Source organism: Podarcis tiliguerta, assembly GCF_965153285.1.
Source record: "Podarcis tiliguerta genome assembly, chromosome: 1".
NCBI lineage: Eukaryota > Metazoa > Chordata > Lepidosauria > Squamata > Lacertidae > Podarcis > Podarcis tiliguerta.
In genome coordinates, this window is record NC_139534.1 from 70,208,379 (window position 1) to 70,225,505 (window position 17,127).

A 17,127-nucleotide genomic window follows, 5' to 3' on the forward strand; every position below is an offset into this window, starting at 1 on the left:
ATTAGTATTAATTCTTTCAATTCATTGCTTCTTTAAAAAGAGGCGATGCGGCATGCATTTCTGTTTATACCAGTGTCAGCCAATGACATCTCTTCCACCAACTTACATGAATAGCTTCTAAACTGAAATTGTACAAGATGGTTGGGGCCAACCTACACAAGGAAAACACAGGATTCCAAATTCTATTATTTCCCTCCTAAGGCTAATGTGACCATGAGGGTATTTTCCAGAGTGAGTCAGTGAATACCATTAACTGTTTCCCCACCCACTGATATTTTCCTGAGAATGTACCTGTCCTTTTACAGGTGCCCCTGCAAGCTGAACTCCAGCACCAGAAATGAGGCCAAGGGAGAGGTGGCCTCATGGTGGACATGGAAGAGGTTAAGCCTAGCTCTCTCTCATCTGCCACACCTCACTGTTATCTCAGGAAATGGCACATTGAGATCACATGCTTCCTGAGGTAACTGATATGTCTCTTAGATGCATGGTTACATAACTGAATTGAAAGAAAAATGGTGAGGATTGTAGTAGTAGTAGCACTAGTAGTAGCAGCAGCGGTAATAGTAGTATTCCAATTATTTGTTGTATAAAATTATACTGCAGGCCGGCAAGATTACTCACAATCCAAGGATGTGGCATGATGCTTATGGACAAAGTTACTACAATTGTACTTTATAGACCTTAAGCACTGTAACTAAGTTTATCAAACTGTGGAATCCCTTTACGTATACCATACTGAAACAATTTATATGGCTTGCTAACAGCATTCATAGGCACATAGGTGCTTGCAAAAGCCTTCTTGGTTCTCCCCAGGTCTTGTTCCCCAAGTAAATTATGCATCCTTAACCAACAGAACACTCCCCGCCTCCACTAATTTTGCACAAAGGCACCTTCAATGGGGATTACAGCTAGGGAGAGGAAAGTTGCAGCGTGTATGTCATGCCCATTGCAGTTTTCCCTGGTTTGCAAATACGACCACAGGCCCCAAAAGGCCAGTGGCCCCTAACTTTATGGAGTGTGCAAGCTAGTTATGACTAACTCAGAGAGATAGCTTAGTCGGTAGAGCATGAGACTGTAAATTTCAGGGTTATGGGTTTGAGCCCCACGTTGGGCAAAAAAATTCCTGCATTGCAGGAGGTTGGCCTTGATGGTGCTGTCCAACACTGATTCTGTGACTCTGTTTCAACTAGTCTACCCTAAGCGTAGCTTAGTCGGATACCAAGTACAGTGGTACCTCGGGTTACATACGCTTCAGGTTACATACGCTTCAGGTTACAGACTCCGCTAATCCAGAAATAGTGCTTCAGGTTAAGAACTTTGCTTCAGGATGAGAACAGAAATCGTGCTCCAGCGGTGCAGCAGCAGCAGGAGGTCCCATTAGCTAAAGAGGTGCTTCAGGTTAAGAACAGTTTCAGGTTAAGTACGGACCTCCGGAACGAATTAAGTACTTAACCTGAGGTACCACTATATAACCATATTAAGAGAAAGTACTGAACTGAATGAACTTTCCTTGATCTAATTTATATTCATTCTAGATTTCAGTATTCTTGCTGATTTGTATAAATCCTTCTTTCAACATTTAGTCTTCTAAAGAGGAGTGGTTCTTTCCCCCCCCCAAAAAAAAGAATGGTAATCTGGCCATTTTAAGTACTCCAAGATCTCAGTGTCTTTGAAATTTTGACAGTACAAATATAAACTTTAGCAACAAATATCAGAAGATGTGAAGTATTTGAACATACTATTTGTAGCTTTCATTTCTGTGAAGACATGAGGTGCGTAAAGCGTGTAACAGCACATTGCAGGTATAATGGATGCACACTTTATGTTGTGCATACTTGCCATTTATATTCAGTGAGCCCTGCACTTTCTCTTTCTAAACAGGATTAATGGCTATGCAAATCAGCCTTGGACTTGCACTGATTACATTGAAAGATAATTAATCAGACCAATTAACATCAAATCCAGATTTCAATGAAGTCAAAACAACCGAACTGCAAATCTACATTGGATAATGAGGGAAACTCAACTAGGAAAGAACACTATTTAGCTCTCAATGTGCATCTCATTTGCTAATGTACAATGCTTCAAAAGGCACAAGTTAATGTTTCCAAGATCTTCCCTTAATGCCAGTCTCTTATCTCTTCAACAAACCTGATTTGCTTCATATAATTTCTGGGAAGAGGTACCATTAGAAAGCTTTAGTTGACAATTTACCATTAGTATAATTCATCAAAAAGTCTTAGTGCAATGAGTCAGCTGAGAGTATGCTGATTACAGATTCCTAAGCATATGTTATCATTTAGCGTGCTTATAGCACTAACACAGCTTTAGGTTCAAACATATGCTTTGCATAGTTGAAATCCGAGATACAGACACCCATCTGAGAACTAGCAACTTTGCAACCAAGGATGCTCAGTTACACACACCCACACACCAACTCCACCCCCTCAGCAAACTAAAGAAATGCACCACTTCCTTGAAGGTTCCTAAATAATGCAATTAGGAGAGTAAACTGAGCAAATGCCATCACAGAAACTCCTCAGAATCTACAGGCAGATTCATTCTGCATTCAGAGCTCAGCTGATCATGGTAATCAAAATGACTAAAGCCTCAAGATTAATCAGTTTTTAGCTAAAAAACCAATCCAAGAAAAACTCAGCCACACAAACACACGCACTCCAGTGGGTTGTATAAAGGCATAATTAGTGTGGATGAATCATTCCCTATTAATATTGAAGATCTATGTCTACAACATTAAAATAATTCCATGTGTAGGCAAGAACTAGTTACTGCCAAAGCCAACGAGTATGGTATGCAATGATGCAATCTGAATTTAAGATCTTGCCAAACTCGCTGGGCTCCTAGTTTCTGGGGTGGACTTTGGTAATATTGTATTGGTATTATTATTATTATTATTTTGCACCCCCTTGGCTTAATGTCCTGTGCCCTAAATCCAGCACTGCTAGTTTTGGCAAGATATGCAAAGTTTAGGTGGAGAGCAGAATGGTTCCATACTACTTTGGCTTCTACAGTCCACTCCAGACTTGGGCAAAGTGGAATCCACAATGAACTCCAGTGATGCACAAAGCCATGTCCATCAAAGCTTCTTTGTGCATACCTGATTCAGAGGGCTGCTTCCCCAATTCTTCTGCATGGCAAAACAAATTGTATTTTCATCACCTCTGGACCATGTCAGACATGACTGGGGCAACCTCCATGAACATCCCAGACCACAGCGGGAGAATGCTTGACATGCTTGGTGCCTCTGACACATTCCACCCATTTGCTATGCCCAAGAAAACTGTTTCCAGGAGGGTTGATATCTGCAGCAATTGGATGACGTGAAGAGGTCTGGTCATGCTCCAAAATATGGGCACAGCAAGTATTTATGCTGGGGTGGGGGTAGAACCTCAGTTTGTTAAGTATTTTTATTGTTTTACTTGATCTGGGGGGGCCCTGCCCCCTTGCCCCCCTTGGCTATGCCCATGCTTCAATAATGCATCCATCTCTTCCAGCATCAAATATCCCTTCCTGTGTTTTTTTTTAGCTGTAAGGCAGAATACATGAGCATGATAACATGTAAAGGTGGAATGGGGGCGGGATGAGGAAGAGAGGTAAAGAAGCTGGCAAGATACCGTACTTGAAGCTTCACTGAATTGGAAGAAGGTACTGCTACTCCTTTTTCTTAAACTGCAATGGCTGAGGCTGATGGGAGTTGCTGCCAAATCATCGGCACCAGGTTAGCAATGGCTGCCTTAAACTACTCATGTGAAATGTAGTGTTGCCTGCTTGTGAAATCTCTCTCTAGGAAAACTCGCCTGGTACCCAGGCCAACAACTTTTCAGCACTCAGCAAATATTTTACCAGCCTTTTAACATCTCGTGTGTTTTTGTTTTAGCACTGTCTTTAACAGTTGCAAACTGTTTTACTGATTACTGTAGTTGTGCTTCCTGAGCTGAGTTTTTAATTGCCCTAGGAATTTTCATTCAAAATGTTTGAAAGAAAGACTGGATCACACACATTCATTCTGTATGGAGTGAACTCACACTGGAGTTGAAATTATGCTGACATTTTCCACAGGACTTCTCACTCTCCACTTCAATTCCCATGCAGACCAAGCACTGGGGAACACCAACATGGGATAGGATGAGGGCAGCATTAGTGGAGGAGAAGTTGTGATGGCTCTTATGTCGCTGATTACAAGCATCTTCCAATAGTGTCATTTCAGGCTCACATTTCAGACAGCACTCCCAATGAGAATGGTCCCACCAGCTGAGGAAAGGAATGCATTTCCCCCAGTGACAATAGATGGCTGTCTGAATGCTAGGAATAGGAGACGTCGCCTAAACAGAAGTGCTTTCTTACAGGGAAGAAAAACCTGGATTCTGTGCAACTCAGAAACATACATACATTTGTTGTGATAGAAACCAATCTACGGGAAAGGCCCAAAGTGAGTTGGTGCACCATGCATTGACAGATTAGGGACTACTTTTAATCCTATTTCCATTCACACTGTCCAGTGACCACAATATAATCCAGGAGCCAAAGTCTGGCTAATGAGAAAAACAAAAGCACCAGTACTGTAACCTTCCCAACAGCACCGTTGGGCCAGGGATTTTAAGGCAAATTGTATTAACTAGTTAGCTACAGATTAGGTAGAAAGCACAAACACTTCATGACGTGGTTTCAATTAAGCACTTTTTTAAAAAAAAACTTCAAGGGTCCTTGATCCACAAATCCTGTTACATGACTGAGAATTACAGAGTATTATCAACATCTGAAAACGCAAGAGTCCACTTCAAAGCAATTCTATGCACAGTTTTGTTGACCTCAGTAAGGCTACTGTGATAAAAACAGCCTCTAATACTAATCTTGTGCAATATCTATAACGAGTTTGGTCTTAAGCCTAGATCTTGCACTGCCCTACAACTTCCATTTCCAGAACCAAACCATGATGAAAAGCACTTTCGCTGTAAATCGACTTCAACTCATGCAATCTAGAAAGCCAGTGTTTGCCTCCTCAGCTTTAAGTACTATCAATACAGCAAAAACCAACAGTTATAATTTTTCCAGCAGACTTTACCTCAAGGGATGCAGAAGTCATCTTTCAAAAATGTGGAATATGATTCTCTTGACCACAACACAAAAACCTAGTCTCTTCAGATATATTACAACCAAATTGTAATCCACAACATCAATTAGAAATGCAATTAGGAGTTTCTTTGGAAAACAGCAGAGCAGACTGATGTTTCAAAAAACCTCTATTTCATCTGAGAAGTATGCTTCTTTTTTAAAAAATAAAATAAAAGGGGGGTGGGTGGCAAATCAGTAGCTTCCTGCTTCATTCCGAAGGTGAGTCAACCCCCCCCCCCAAAAAAAAATACAGGGCAAGTGTGGCTTCTCCATTTTGTTAGAAGAGATGGAAAAATATATCAAATTCTTAATTGATAACAACATGGTACTAATTGTTTGGGGCTGACACGGACATACACACCATCCCCTGAAATCTTAAGTGCTAGGAGAATATTTTAATGTGCCTATTCAGCCTAGCTCCAAGTGTATTTTCCAGCCTCAAGAATGTCAGAAGTGACAATTTAGATACTGATTTTATCAAGTATCAATATAGCGCAGTGGTGGCTAACCTCTAGCCCTCTAGGTGTTGTTTGACTCCAACTTCCATCATACCTGACCACTGGCCTTGCTTGCTGTGGCTTATGGGAGCTGGAGTCCAACAACTTGTGGAGGTCTACAGATTAGGCAGCTTTGCTATGACCTATACAGCACACAAGGAAGAACTGAATTGAGGCTTCACTCCATCTTCTACAGCCTTTAACCATTTCATTGCAATACCAAACTTTCAGTAGAAATGCGTACTCATCCACACCAGAAAATGCACTGAATTACCCAGGAATCTTAACCTGGTCTACTCAGAAGTAAGTCATATTGAATTCAGTGAGGCTCGCTCCCAGGAGGCAGGGATAGTTTTGCAGTCTTATTTACTTATTAGGAAGTCCCCCTGATTTCAGTGGCTCTCAATGGGTCCTTTAACCACAGACTCCAGAGAATATTTTTTGGAGTAACAATGCTTCTGTCTCATAGCAACATTTTCCTTTTGCACAGAGTGTCTCTCAAGTATAGGAGATGGCCACTCTCATCTAACTAACAGTGACACTTAAATCTGCATTTCTCAGCTGCTATAAAGCTACTATCTTACAGCAAAGCAGTAAGACACAAAGCTTGTGAGATCAAAGTAATATGTTTTGGGTAAGAGAAATAATAAACCCCAAAAATACGACAAATGTTTAAAAGACATCAACTTTACAAGACCCTAAGAGTGCATTGAAGAATATATGGTTCCCATTTCTAGTCATCCATGCTTCAGCCAGACTTCCATGTTGCCATTTAAATCATACCATTGGTATCTATTGCCTTGTGTTCCAAAAGAAGAGGCAACACTTTTTACCCTAGAAATCAAAAGCCACTTGTAGGACTTGAAGTTGCCTATTAACCATTATAGGACATCTAAATATTTTTGAACTACGTTAGCCAACAATATAAAGAAAAGCTCTGTGTAATCCAGGAACCCTGCTATATTCCCCCAAGAGTGAAACTCAATAGCTACTCAAACACAACTCCTGGTTACCCTTATTCCAGCATAAGCCATGCTCGACACAGTGGGATTTACTTCAACGTGAACATAGAGAGGATTGGGCTAAATCCATAGAGAGGATTGGGCTAAAATCCAAGAGCCCAAGTACATGTACTGGGCAGAAAGCTCCAGTGCAATTAAATGTAAAACATACTTCCAGCTTGTGCAGCTGATTTTGTTGCAATGCTTTGACTTCTTGACAACTCTGAACCCATTTGCAATGGATGACCAAAAAAAAGGACAAGGGCTCAAAGTGACTAGTTTCAAACGCTCATCAGGTTCTGTCAAACTCAAGCCTTAAGTTGTGTCTGCATAGGATACCTGTCAAAGATTGATGCGCTCAGGCAGCTAGTGCATTCTGATTATGTATTTTGTGGTTTTATATACCACCAGGTATAGGATGGTATAATAATAATAATAATAATAATAATAATAATAATAATAATAATAATATTCAGCTCATCACACACATGTCCCAGGATGCTGCAGGCCCACAGCTCCTAGTGTGATATGCTTGAAAGTATAGAGTAGACTAACACAGCGGGTAAGAGTGCATTCTTACCTATGCAAAAGACTGACGGTTTAATACAAAAAAACATTTTTTTAAAAAAAACAACAACCCTTGAGGCATTTACCTGGCAGCCTGCCTGATTTACATGCCTACCCAGAAGTAGGTTCAATTGAGTTCAGTAAAGCTTCCTCCCAGGTAAGTAAGTACAGGATTGCAGCCATAAGGAGCATACTGCTGGGATTATATTATAGATTGCATCTTTCGGCAGTAAGATTTATGCCTCAGTCAGCCCCAGATGTTTACTTTCATTGCAGCCAAAGTTTCAATGAGCTGGGGATGAATGGAATTCAAGATTAGAACCTTTAATTTATTTATACACCTCAAAGCGGTTTACAAAAGACTGCATGTTTACAAGCCTCATTGACACACTTCAAGTCCAAGAGCCAGCTGCTTGGAGTAGGCATGATAATATGGCCTAGTCCAGTTCAGATACCGTGTGTGTGTGTGTGTGTGAGAGAGAGAGAGAGAGAGAGAGAGAGCACGCATGCAAAAACTGTCCCTGCTGTCCACATCTCATATAAGCACTTAGTCTGCTAAAGGTCAGAACACAGCCAGCTCTGGATCAGATGTAGTCAACATGATGTCCTCCATTTTTTTAGCACTACAACTCCCATCAGCCCTAGTCACAATGGGCAGTGGTCTAAGATCATGGGAGTTGTAGTATGCAACATCTGGAATACGCCATATTGGCTATTCCTGCTCTGGATAAATGACCAGAAACCCCATCTCCTGTAGGGTTCTCAATCTCATTGAGAGGGTCTATAAGCAAGCAACTTGTATGCAAGGCAGGCTCTATTCACACCTTCACCAGAGTGAAGACTGGGGAGGGGCAGCAGGCCCAGATCTGCTCACCCCTTCATGTGCCTCTGAGCATGTGCAAAGCATGCCTCCCTTCACTGTCCCACACAGTCGGAATTAAGGGCAAATGTTTCCAAAGACTAAGGAAGGGGAGGATCACAGTACTGTGCTTGCACGCAGAAAGTCAACATCTATCCTTGGCACCTGGAGTTAAAAGAAAAGATCACAGGTGATGTGAAGGTTGTCTGCTCAGAGATTTTGGAGAACTGTTGCCAGCCAGAGACAGTGCTGGGTACATAGTGTGCCCTGGTACAAAGCACCTCCCAGGACATTTCCCTTTAATAAACGTAGTGCTTATCTCAGGACCTTACATTCCAGTGAGGCTGCAATCTTAAAACACTCACTCCGAAACTGCAGTCTGATCCCAGGCATTTCCCCCCTCAGAAAATGGAACTTCCAAGTCAGTACGTGCAGGATTGGATCCCCAAATACTTGGGAATTGAACTCAGCAGGGCTAACTTCAGAATACGGGATTGCACTCTTGAGTCTAACTGGAAATAATGGGATTTGCTCCAAAGTAAAAGCACAATTAGTATCGCACTGCAAGTTGTTTTAAAAACCCCAAGACATTCAGAAATAAGATACTCTGTTTTCAATGGAAATTTACTTCTTTTAAAAATTTGCTGAGCAGCACAATCCATTAGGAAGAAGCAAAGAGGTCCCGCCTCCCCCCATCGCAGACACAAGAACATGAGAAGAGCCTGCCGGATCAGGTCAGTGGCTCACCCAGTCCAGCATCCTGTTCTCACAGCGGCCAACCAGGTGGGAAACCTGAGCACCAGAACACTCCCCCCCCCCCACCTCCTGTGGTTTCCAGCAACTGGCATTCAAGCAGCGTTATTGCCTCTGCCCACGAAGGCAGGGCAGAGCCATCACGGCTCATAGCCTCCACCTCCACCAATTTGTCTCATCCTCCTCTTTTAAAAGCCATCCAGGTTCGTGGCTGTCGCGACATGCTGTGGCAGCGAGTTCCATAGTTTAAGAACTACCTCACCTCCCCCGCAAAAAAAAAAAGAAGAGAAGCTACGCTCTAAGTTTGCGAAAGAAAGTTAGGCGGCCAGGGAAACAAGCCTATGCAACGCACCTGAGGAAGCAGCGGCAGAAGACTCCCTCTCCTCAGTCCCAGTCCCCCACCCCAAGGGACTCGCTGGGGGGTTGCAAAGGCCCCCCCGCCCGCGGCAGGCAGACAGCTCGACGGCGGTTTCTGCCCAGCCAGCCCGGCTTTGCGCCCCACAAAGCGTGCGCGACGCAACTAACCTTGCCCGGTGAGGTCCGGCGGCGCTACCGCCGCCGCGGAAGAACGCGCGGCTGCCTTTCTCTCCGCGCAGCCCTTTTAAGCAGCCGCGTCCCTGCTGCGCGCGCTCGGGCTCTTAGGCGCCTCCAAGCCCCCTCGCGGCACGCGCACCAATTGGCTCCCGAGACGGGGCCAGGCGGCCGCGAGGGTCCCCACGTGATTCCCCACTCGGAGAGGAACGTGGCGCCGGGACGCGGGTCCCGGGCGAGGGGGAGTCCCGCCGGCCTTGCGGACCGCAGTTATTGGGGCGGCTCTCTGCACTGGCTCGAGCCTCGGGCTGCTGCTTCTGGGCTCCTGCGTGCAGCAGCAAGCTTAGGCTGCTGGTTAGAGGGGACCTCTGTACGTTGACTCGGGAGTCAGTCCCGTTGGTTTCAGTAGGGCTTAGTTCTGAGTACAGGGGCCTTGCAAGGGGGAGGGGGGTCCATGGAAGGGAGAATGCCAGCAGGTGCAGCTTCGCCTCCACTACAGGAGTGGGGGAGGGGGGGGACGACACCTGCGGCCATCTTGAGGTTGCTTGGGTTAAAACTCATCAGAACTAGCTGACTTAAAAAGAGCGCATCCAGCTCACTTAGTATTTGTTGGTTGAAGGGACAAAATATAGAAGGGAGAATTCATGGAGGCCAAGGTTGGGGCAAGTACTCTTTGGTGAAGGAATCCCCAGCAGATATGTAAAGTCACAACATAGGCAGTAAAGTAAAGCATGGAAGTAGAGGCCATTTGACCTTTAGAATATGCCCCTCCAAGTGCATTCCAAAACCCCCCTAAAAGTTTATTTCCCAAGCTTCCCTCTTCCCCCCAGCATAGGAAAAGAGCACACATATGGTAAGGTTAAAAATGATTGTACTTACAAATTCCCCCAAAGGCCAGATTCATGTGTTTCAGAATGATTGCACAGGCAGTAAACCTTAGGTTAGTTACAAAGTGAAAGTTCCTAAATTGATTGGTATAGGAACTCAAAAGAGTGGCTTTGAGAGCTGTGCAGTTGAACTGGAGTCACCAGCTCAAACCTCTCTACATGCTGAGTTCATGTAGACTGGAGTTCTCTCACCAATGAGTACTTGCCCCGGACTTGGATTTTGGCATCCGGGAATTCTCCTTCATTTATTTTTCCATCAACAGTATTGTCAGCGCCAGGGATGGTGCGACTTGTTTCCATTCAGACGTCATTGGACTCCAGCTCCCATCATCCTTGAATATTGACCATGCTGCCTGGAAATGATGGGAGTCCAACAACATCCCTGGCTCATCCTTGGTCTACACTGACTGGTTCCCCACTCCTACACTATAGTCCTGCAATAGTAAAAGCTGAAACTGGGGATATTTTCCCTTATGTGTTATTCTTTTCATCCTATTCCTTCCATACTTTCATGGGAGTCACATTAATTTCAGTTGAACGTACAGTCCAAATAAACACACTTTTCCTTATGTATGTTTACATGGAAGTAAGGAACTCAGTGAAACTTACTTCTAAGTAAGTGTGTATAGAACTGCAGCCTAATGCGAGCCATGATTATTCAGAAATAAATGCCACTGATTTCAATGACCATTACCTCTAAATTGGATTAGAGAGAGAACCTTAAAGTACATAAATCCCCAAGGAGTCTAGACCTGCTAATCTGCTCAACAGTGTGTCTGTGAAATTCATGGGATTCCACGAAAGTCACAATATATGTATTTCCATTTAACATACAATTGCACAGTTCCATTGACTAGTTAAATGTACAGGATGTTGCCAATTCCCTTAATTGTATTGTGGGTTTTTTCCATTATACGTTGTTTTTAAAATCCTAACTGCTGAAATCATAAGAACCTCCACTTTCAGGATTTTTTTTCAAAAAGAATTACTGCCTACGTTTTTGTGGTTAAAAGCAAAGCCAGTTTGCTTCCTTAAAGGAAGAGATACCAGAAACTGGGTGGTGGTGAGCAAACTAAGGCTGCAGTCCTATGCACAGCTTCTTATGACCACAGTGGAACTTTTCAGAACATAAGAAGAGTCCTTTTGGATCAGACCAAAGGCTTATGTCGCCCAGCGTCCTCCTTCCTGCAATGGCCAACTATGAGAGCAAAAGTCCTTTGTACAAATGGAGGTGGCATGTAGCCACCATCTCTCCAGTAGTCTTTCATAGCCTCATTTTCCATGAATTTCTAAGTTGCCATCTGAGTTGGTGGCCATCACCGCCCCTTGTGACAGAGAAATGTACTAGAACTAGAAATGGTGCTACTGTCTGATTTTGCTACGTTGCACAATCTCTTACTTTTGTGCTAGTTTTAATGGTATTATGAAGTAGATCTTTCAAATGCTTTCAAGTCATATTTGATTTATGTTTTGGTGTGTATATTATAACGCCGCTTTGGGAAGAACGTGGCTTGAAAAGCAGGTTACAAATCTGTTAACTAAATCAATAAATGTGCTTTGTGAAGAAGTACTTCCTTTTGTCTATCTTAAATCTCTCGCCATTTACAGCTCCATTTGATGAGCCTGGGTTCTGGTATTATGAGGAAGGAAAACAGTAATTAATATCCATGCTCATTTGTGGTGGATAAGGAGTCATTGCAAAGAAAAGGAAATCCTGTTTCTCTTTACTCTCTACTGCACTTAGCCATAGCAGTAGCATGGCATGGTTGAGAGGAGGTGCATACCTGGCCTCCTGCCAGGTGAGTCACTGTTGTGGACTGGGGGGGGGGGCAAAACGCACTGCAGATGCACCAGCAAAACCAATCTGGTGCATCTCCTGGTGCATTTGCGTTGCACCACACTTTCTGTCACCTTTCCTCTCCCAGTAAGCAGCTGTGATTCACCTGCTGGGAGGTCAGGTTTGCACTTCTGTCCACCATTCCCTTTACCACTAATCCATAGCATGTTAGTGTTTTGAGGCCACACCTTTTGGCAACCCTCCCCTCAGCTTGCTTGGGTGAAACCTCCCTGCTGCATTCCACCTGGGCTGAGGAAGATGCAAAAACAGATGTGTGATTAGCATGCCAGGATCATGCAGACGAGTGAAATGTGTGCTATCTGAGGTTCAAGGCATGATGCTCTGTGCTCCCAGCAAATCTCACCCCATGGGCCGCAGACAGTGGCATGATTTGGAGTTAGTGCTTGTCTAGTGTTACATGCATAAGCCTGTTCCCCCTCCAGCATGGCTGTGAGACCAGAAGCATCGACTTCCATTTTCAACAACTGTTGCTTTTGTTAATAGGAAATGCTGCTAAACTTTTACCAGAGCAAGTCAGGATCATAAAATATTACAGGCGAACTGTTCAAGCCAGCTAACCGCAATTTGTCCCAGCTCAAATGAGTTCTCTCCAAATGCAGCCAATGTATGTCTAAGGAAATAAGCACAGAATCAGAGACAGAGATAGGAAACGGCCCCTGAAGGGGAAGGTAGACATAAAGAACTGCCTCCTGGGGGAAAACAAAGCTTTCTCTGGGCTTCTCCTCCAGCCAATCTACTTTCAAATGAATGAGTCTGTATAAATGAGTGACAGGTGTACATTGGTGTTTTAAAAAATAAAGCAAATCCATGAAATTTCATGGGTCCCCATTCTAAAGCTGTGTCCTGGAGAATTTTATTTTATTTTTAAAGTAGACCAAGTTTTCAAGCTGATAATACATCTTTCGCTCCTGCTTATCTGGTTTTTAGGATAGCATGTCACATAGTGAGACATAACAAGCCCAAAGGGTTTGCTGAACAGGTCTCTTGAGTGCAGGTTGCTGATCTGGAGCCTGACAACAGCTTCTGTTATCTTGTGTTTCGTCACCTATACAGGTCACTGAGTGTGTGTGATATCTGCACATCTTCAACACTGAGACCAAAACAACATCTGCTTCCTGAGCGTTCTTGGTGTTCTTGAATGTGACTGTGTTCGTTTGGGATTTATAACAAGCAGAGTTTAAGTAGTCATAATAAGCGCAATTAGTTATAATGTACTTGTGCAGCGTAATTAAAAGGTGGCAAGAATAGGTTGTTGCTTTTTAATGAACTAAAATTATATTTATTGCAATCCTACAATTAACCTTTTCTATATTAGTACGGAGCATTGCATTTTGGTACCACCCAAATGTTAGATGATTAACGTATTGTTGCATCAATGGGGGGGGGCAGTCCTTAACACTCTGATAGAGGCAGTGGTGCGGCAGCTGCTCAAAACCTCTGTTTGAATCCAGCGATACTTGACAACTATCATCTGGTTGCAAATCTCCCCCTTTAAGGGCAAGGGGCTTAAGAGAATGGAGTTGTGGCAAGTCAGCTGCATATGTGCTTGGAGAACGCTGATTATCTAGACCCATTTCAGTTTGGCTTTATTTTGGGGCCCAAACTGTCTTGGTTGTCCTGATGGAAGACCTTCTCTGGGAGCTCGACAAAGAGAGTGGGACCCAGTTGTTTCTCCTGGACCTCAATGGTTTTTGATATCATTGGCCATGACATTTTACTGGACTGGCTCTTTAGGTTGGGAGGGGGAGGTCTGGTGTGAAGTTGATTCTGATCCTGGCTAGAGGGCTGGTTCTGGAGGATGGCATTGGACAACTCATGTTCAATCCCATGGCAGTTGCTTTGGGTGCTCCCACAGGGCTCTATTCTGACCCCAGTGCTATTCAACATAAATATGAAGCCCATGGGTGTGGTCATCAGGGAAATAGGTGTTGGATGCTGTCAGTATGCAGGTGACACAGAAACATAGTAGCATTATAGTACTGTATGTTCCTAGCCATCATCTGGTGCTGATGGTAGTTGTATCTCAGCAACATCTTGAAGGTCAAAGATTCCCCACATAGGATCTATAGCTTGCTTTTAAGATCATCTCCAGTCCCAATTGAATGATTAAAAAATGTTTGTAGTCTATCTCATGCAATCCAACCTTGTCTACTCAGAAGTAAGTCATATTGAATTCAATGGAGGCTTTCTTCCGGTTAAATGAGGTTAGGATTGCAGCCTGTGTGTGGGTGTTTTAAAATTGCATCCCACCTTTCTCCCCATTGATATTTCTCAACTATGTGTATGACAAGAGCAGGGCCGGATGAGGCCCTAAGCTACTGAAGGTAATGGGGCCCTTTATATGTCCAGCTGTCCTTTGTCAACAACAAATTGTCCTTTGTCAACAACAAATTGTTGCTGTTTTTTGTGTTGAGTAAAGGTAAAGGTACCCCTGCCCATACGGGCCAGTCTTCCCAGACTCTAGGGTTGTGCGCCCATCTCACTCTATAGGCCGGGGGCCAGCGCTGTCCGCAGACACTTCTGGGTCACGTGGCCAGCGGACGAAGCTTCTCTGGCGAGCCAGAGCCGCACACGGAAATGCCGTTTACCTTCCCGCTGGTAAGCGGTCCCTATTTATCTACTTGCACCCGAGGGTGCTTTCAAACTGCTAGGTTGGCAGGCGCTGGGACCGAGCAACGGGAGTGCACCCCGCCGCGGGGATTCGAACCGCCGACCATGCGATTGGCAAGTCCTAGGCGCTGAGGCTTTTACCCACAGCGCCACCCGCGTCCCTTATTTGTGTTGAATACATATGGTAATTTATGGACCTAATAGGTATCTAAAGCAATTTGCACATAACAAATAGGAGCATAAACAACACAAAATACTGTTGCTGTATGTAGGTTTTATTTTATTTGTTTTTATCTTATATTTTGGAAATGTACATCCAGTTTTTTCCCTTTAAATTTTTTTGGGGTCCCCAAGAGAGTGGGGCCCTAAGCTATAGCTTGGTTAGCTTATATGTAAATCTGGCACTGGACGAGAGAGAGTGTGTCTAATGAATTTGTGTTTGGTTCTGCCGTTTTCCTCCGCTGTCAGGAAGTGCACTGAATTCTGAATATTCATATTGTTATAATTTGGGGGATTGGTCTGGATGACTTTGCAAAGCTTTGCAAGGAAAGGTGTCAATAGTTGTCTCACAGTGAGCAAACAGACTACTCTGAAGTGGGGGGGGGGGAACCTTTTCTTCTCTCTAAAGGATGGGGCAATCCAGGTTTCTCTTTAAGGAGGAAATTAAGAAGGAAAAATTGGGAGCCCTGGAGGTGAAAAAAAAGGACAGGGCTGGGCTGGGCTAGGGGGCTTTGAAAGTATTGGTAGTCTTCCCTAGAAGGCTTGATTTGTGGGGACTGTTGGGGTGTTTAATCCTGTACCTACACCTATGGTCAACCTGTATCTTTGTAGAATAAGTGCCAAATGTAACAAAGCACCAATAAATCTTCAGTGATCACTTTCCGATAGGAATGCTGCCCCTCTGAAACCTCTCACCTGTTGGAGTGCATATTCATTATTGTGTGCCAATGGTGATTATTTCTGGTTGTCCTAGAGTATCTTCTCAGCAAACAGCCAAAGCTTGCATTCTGAAGAACTCTTTTGAGTTAACAGGAAGTTGGTCGCCCAGATCTCCGACGATGCATTATCAGCAATGTTGGTCACCTCTTCAAATGCAGCTTTGGTCAGACAACAGACTCTCTTCTTCCCATATATTATCTACAATTCATCATTGGCTCCATGAAATATCCAGAAGCAGAGGAAATAAGTCCGTGCTGATGAGCTCTTTATTGGAGGAGCCAAATTCCATAAGCCAGACATGAGTGAAATGGCATTCTCCCAACTTGCACTTGTCTTTCCTCAAAGACTCCTGCCCCAGTCAAATGTGAATATCAGAGCTCTGAAGAATTTAGAATGTGAGTGGAAGTTTCTCCTGTAACTCTCTTAATACATTGTCAGAGACCCACATGACCTCAATAGTACATTAACAGTGTATTCTGTTTCGCAACCCACCATACACAGCTGACATCTACAAGTCCAAGCACAGTGGTGAAATAAGCGTGCTATTTAACACATACCCAAGCATGGCACTTTTGGTCACTGCAGATTAAAGGCTCAGCTGTTCTTGGACCTTGTGCTCTCCCAGCTGTCCTGGTCTCTTGGCTAATTGATCGTGCTGAGAATCCTTTTCACAGTCACAAAGAATTATTTGTTTCAGTTCGGCCACAGTGGAGACATGCTAATGTCACAAAGAAACTTCTGTCCGTATTAGATGTCTGTTTCCCCCCAATAACAATGGGGTGCATTTAAAAAAAAGAATAGGAAGTTCAGTTTTCCAAGAAGAGTTGTGGGGTAGAGTGAGGTAGATGGGGAACAGACACACAGAACAGAGAAACAGTATCTCTTCTCTTGAATCACCACACCAAAGTATTTCCCCTTCTACCTTTTAAAAATTATTCTTTCCTGGGTTTTAGTTTCTGGAATTAATTTATTAAGTCTTTCAGCAGCTAAGTTTTGCTGCTAGTTAATTGCCGTTGCCATTCATTCTGTCATTTTCTTAAGGTATGTTGACAACAATATAGTAAATGATAATGACTTTGTATGGAATCCATGCTAAAACAGTGCTAAAGCCTTCTATTTTGGAAAAGAAAAGAAAAAAGACCAGCTGTCTACACAGGATCTTTTTTCAGATATTCACAAAGTACATGAGGTGATGGAGGATTTCTACTGCTACAATGCAATTCCTCCTCACACATGTGGGAAGAATTTGTGTCAGACATTATTAGTCAAGTCACAGGCACTATCCAAAAGGTGCCCATTACACTTGAGTAACTGCAGTCCTACAGAGCCAGGGGCTGGGGCACTGCATTTTCCCATTAATAAATAGTGCAGTTTTACTGGGGAACAAGTTGTACCTAGAACAACTTACGTAGCCAAGGGGGGCAGGCCTAAATCAATCAAAATCAATACAAATATTAGGTTCCGACCCCCACACAAAAGCCTGCCCCCCCAA

The 17,127-nt window shown here is 43.6% G+C and overlaps 1 protein-coding gene across 1 annotated transcript in view; it reads right to left on the reverse strand.

Annotated features, from left to right (window-relative positions):
- The window catches only part of PPFIBP2 (PPFIA binding protein 2), a 113,072-nt gene extending 103,584 nt beyond the window's left edge, over positions 1-9,488 (reverse strand). Inside the window, exon 1 of the mRNA XM_083429172.1 lies at positions 9,336-9,488. The gene's annotated coding sequence lies outside the window, so the exon portion shown is untranslated. The remainder of the gene's footprint in view (positions 1-9,335) is intronic.
- Positions 9,489-17,127: the final 7,639 nt, after the last annotated feature.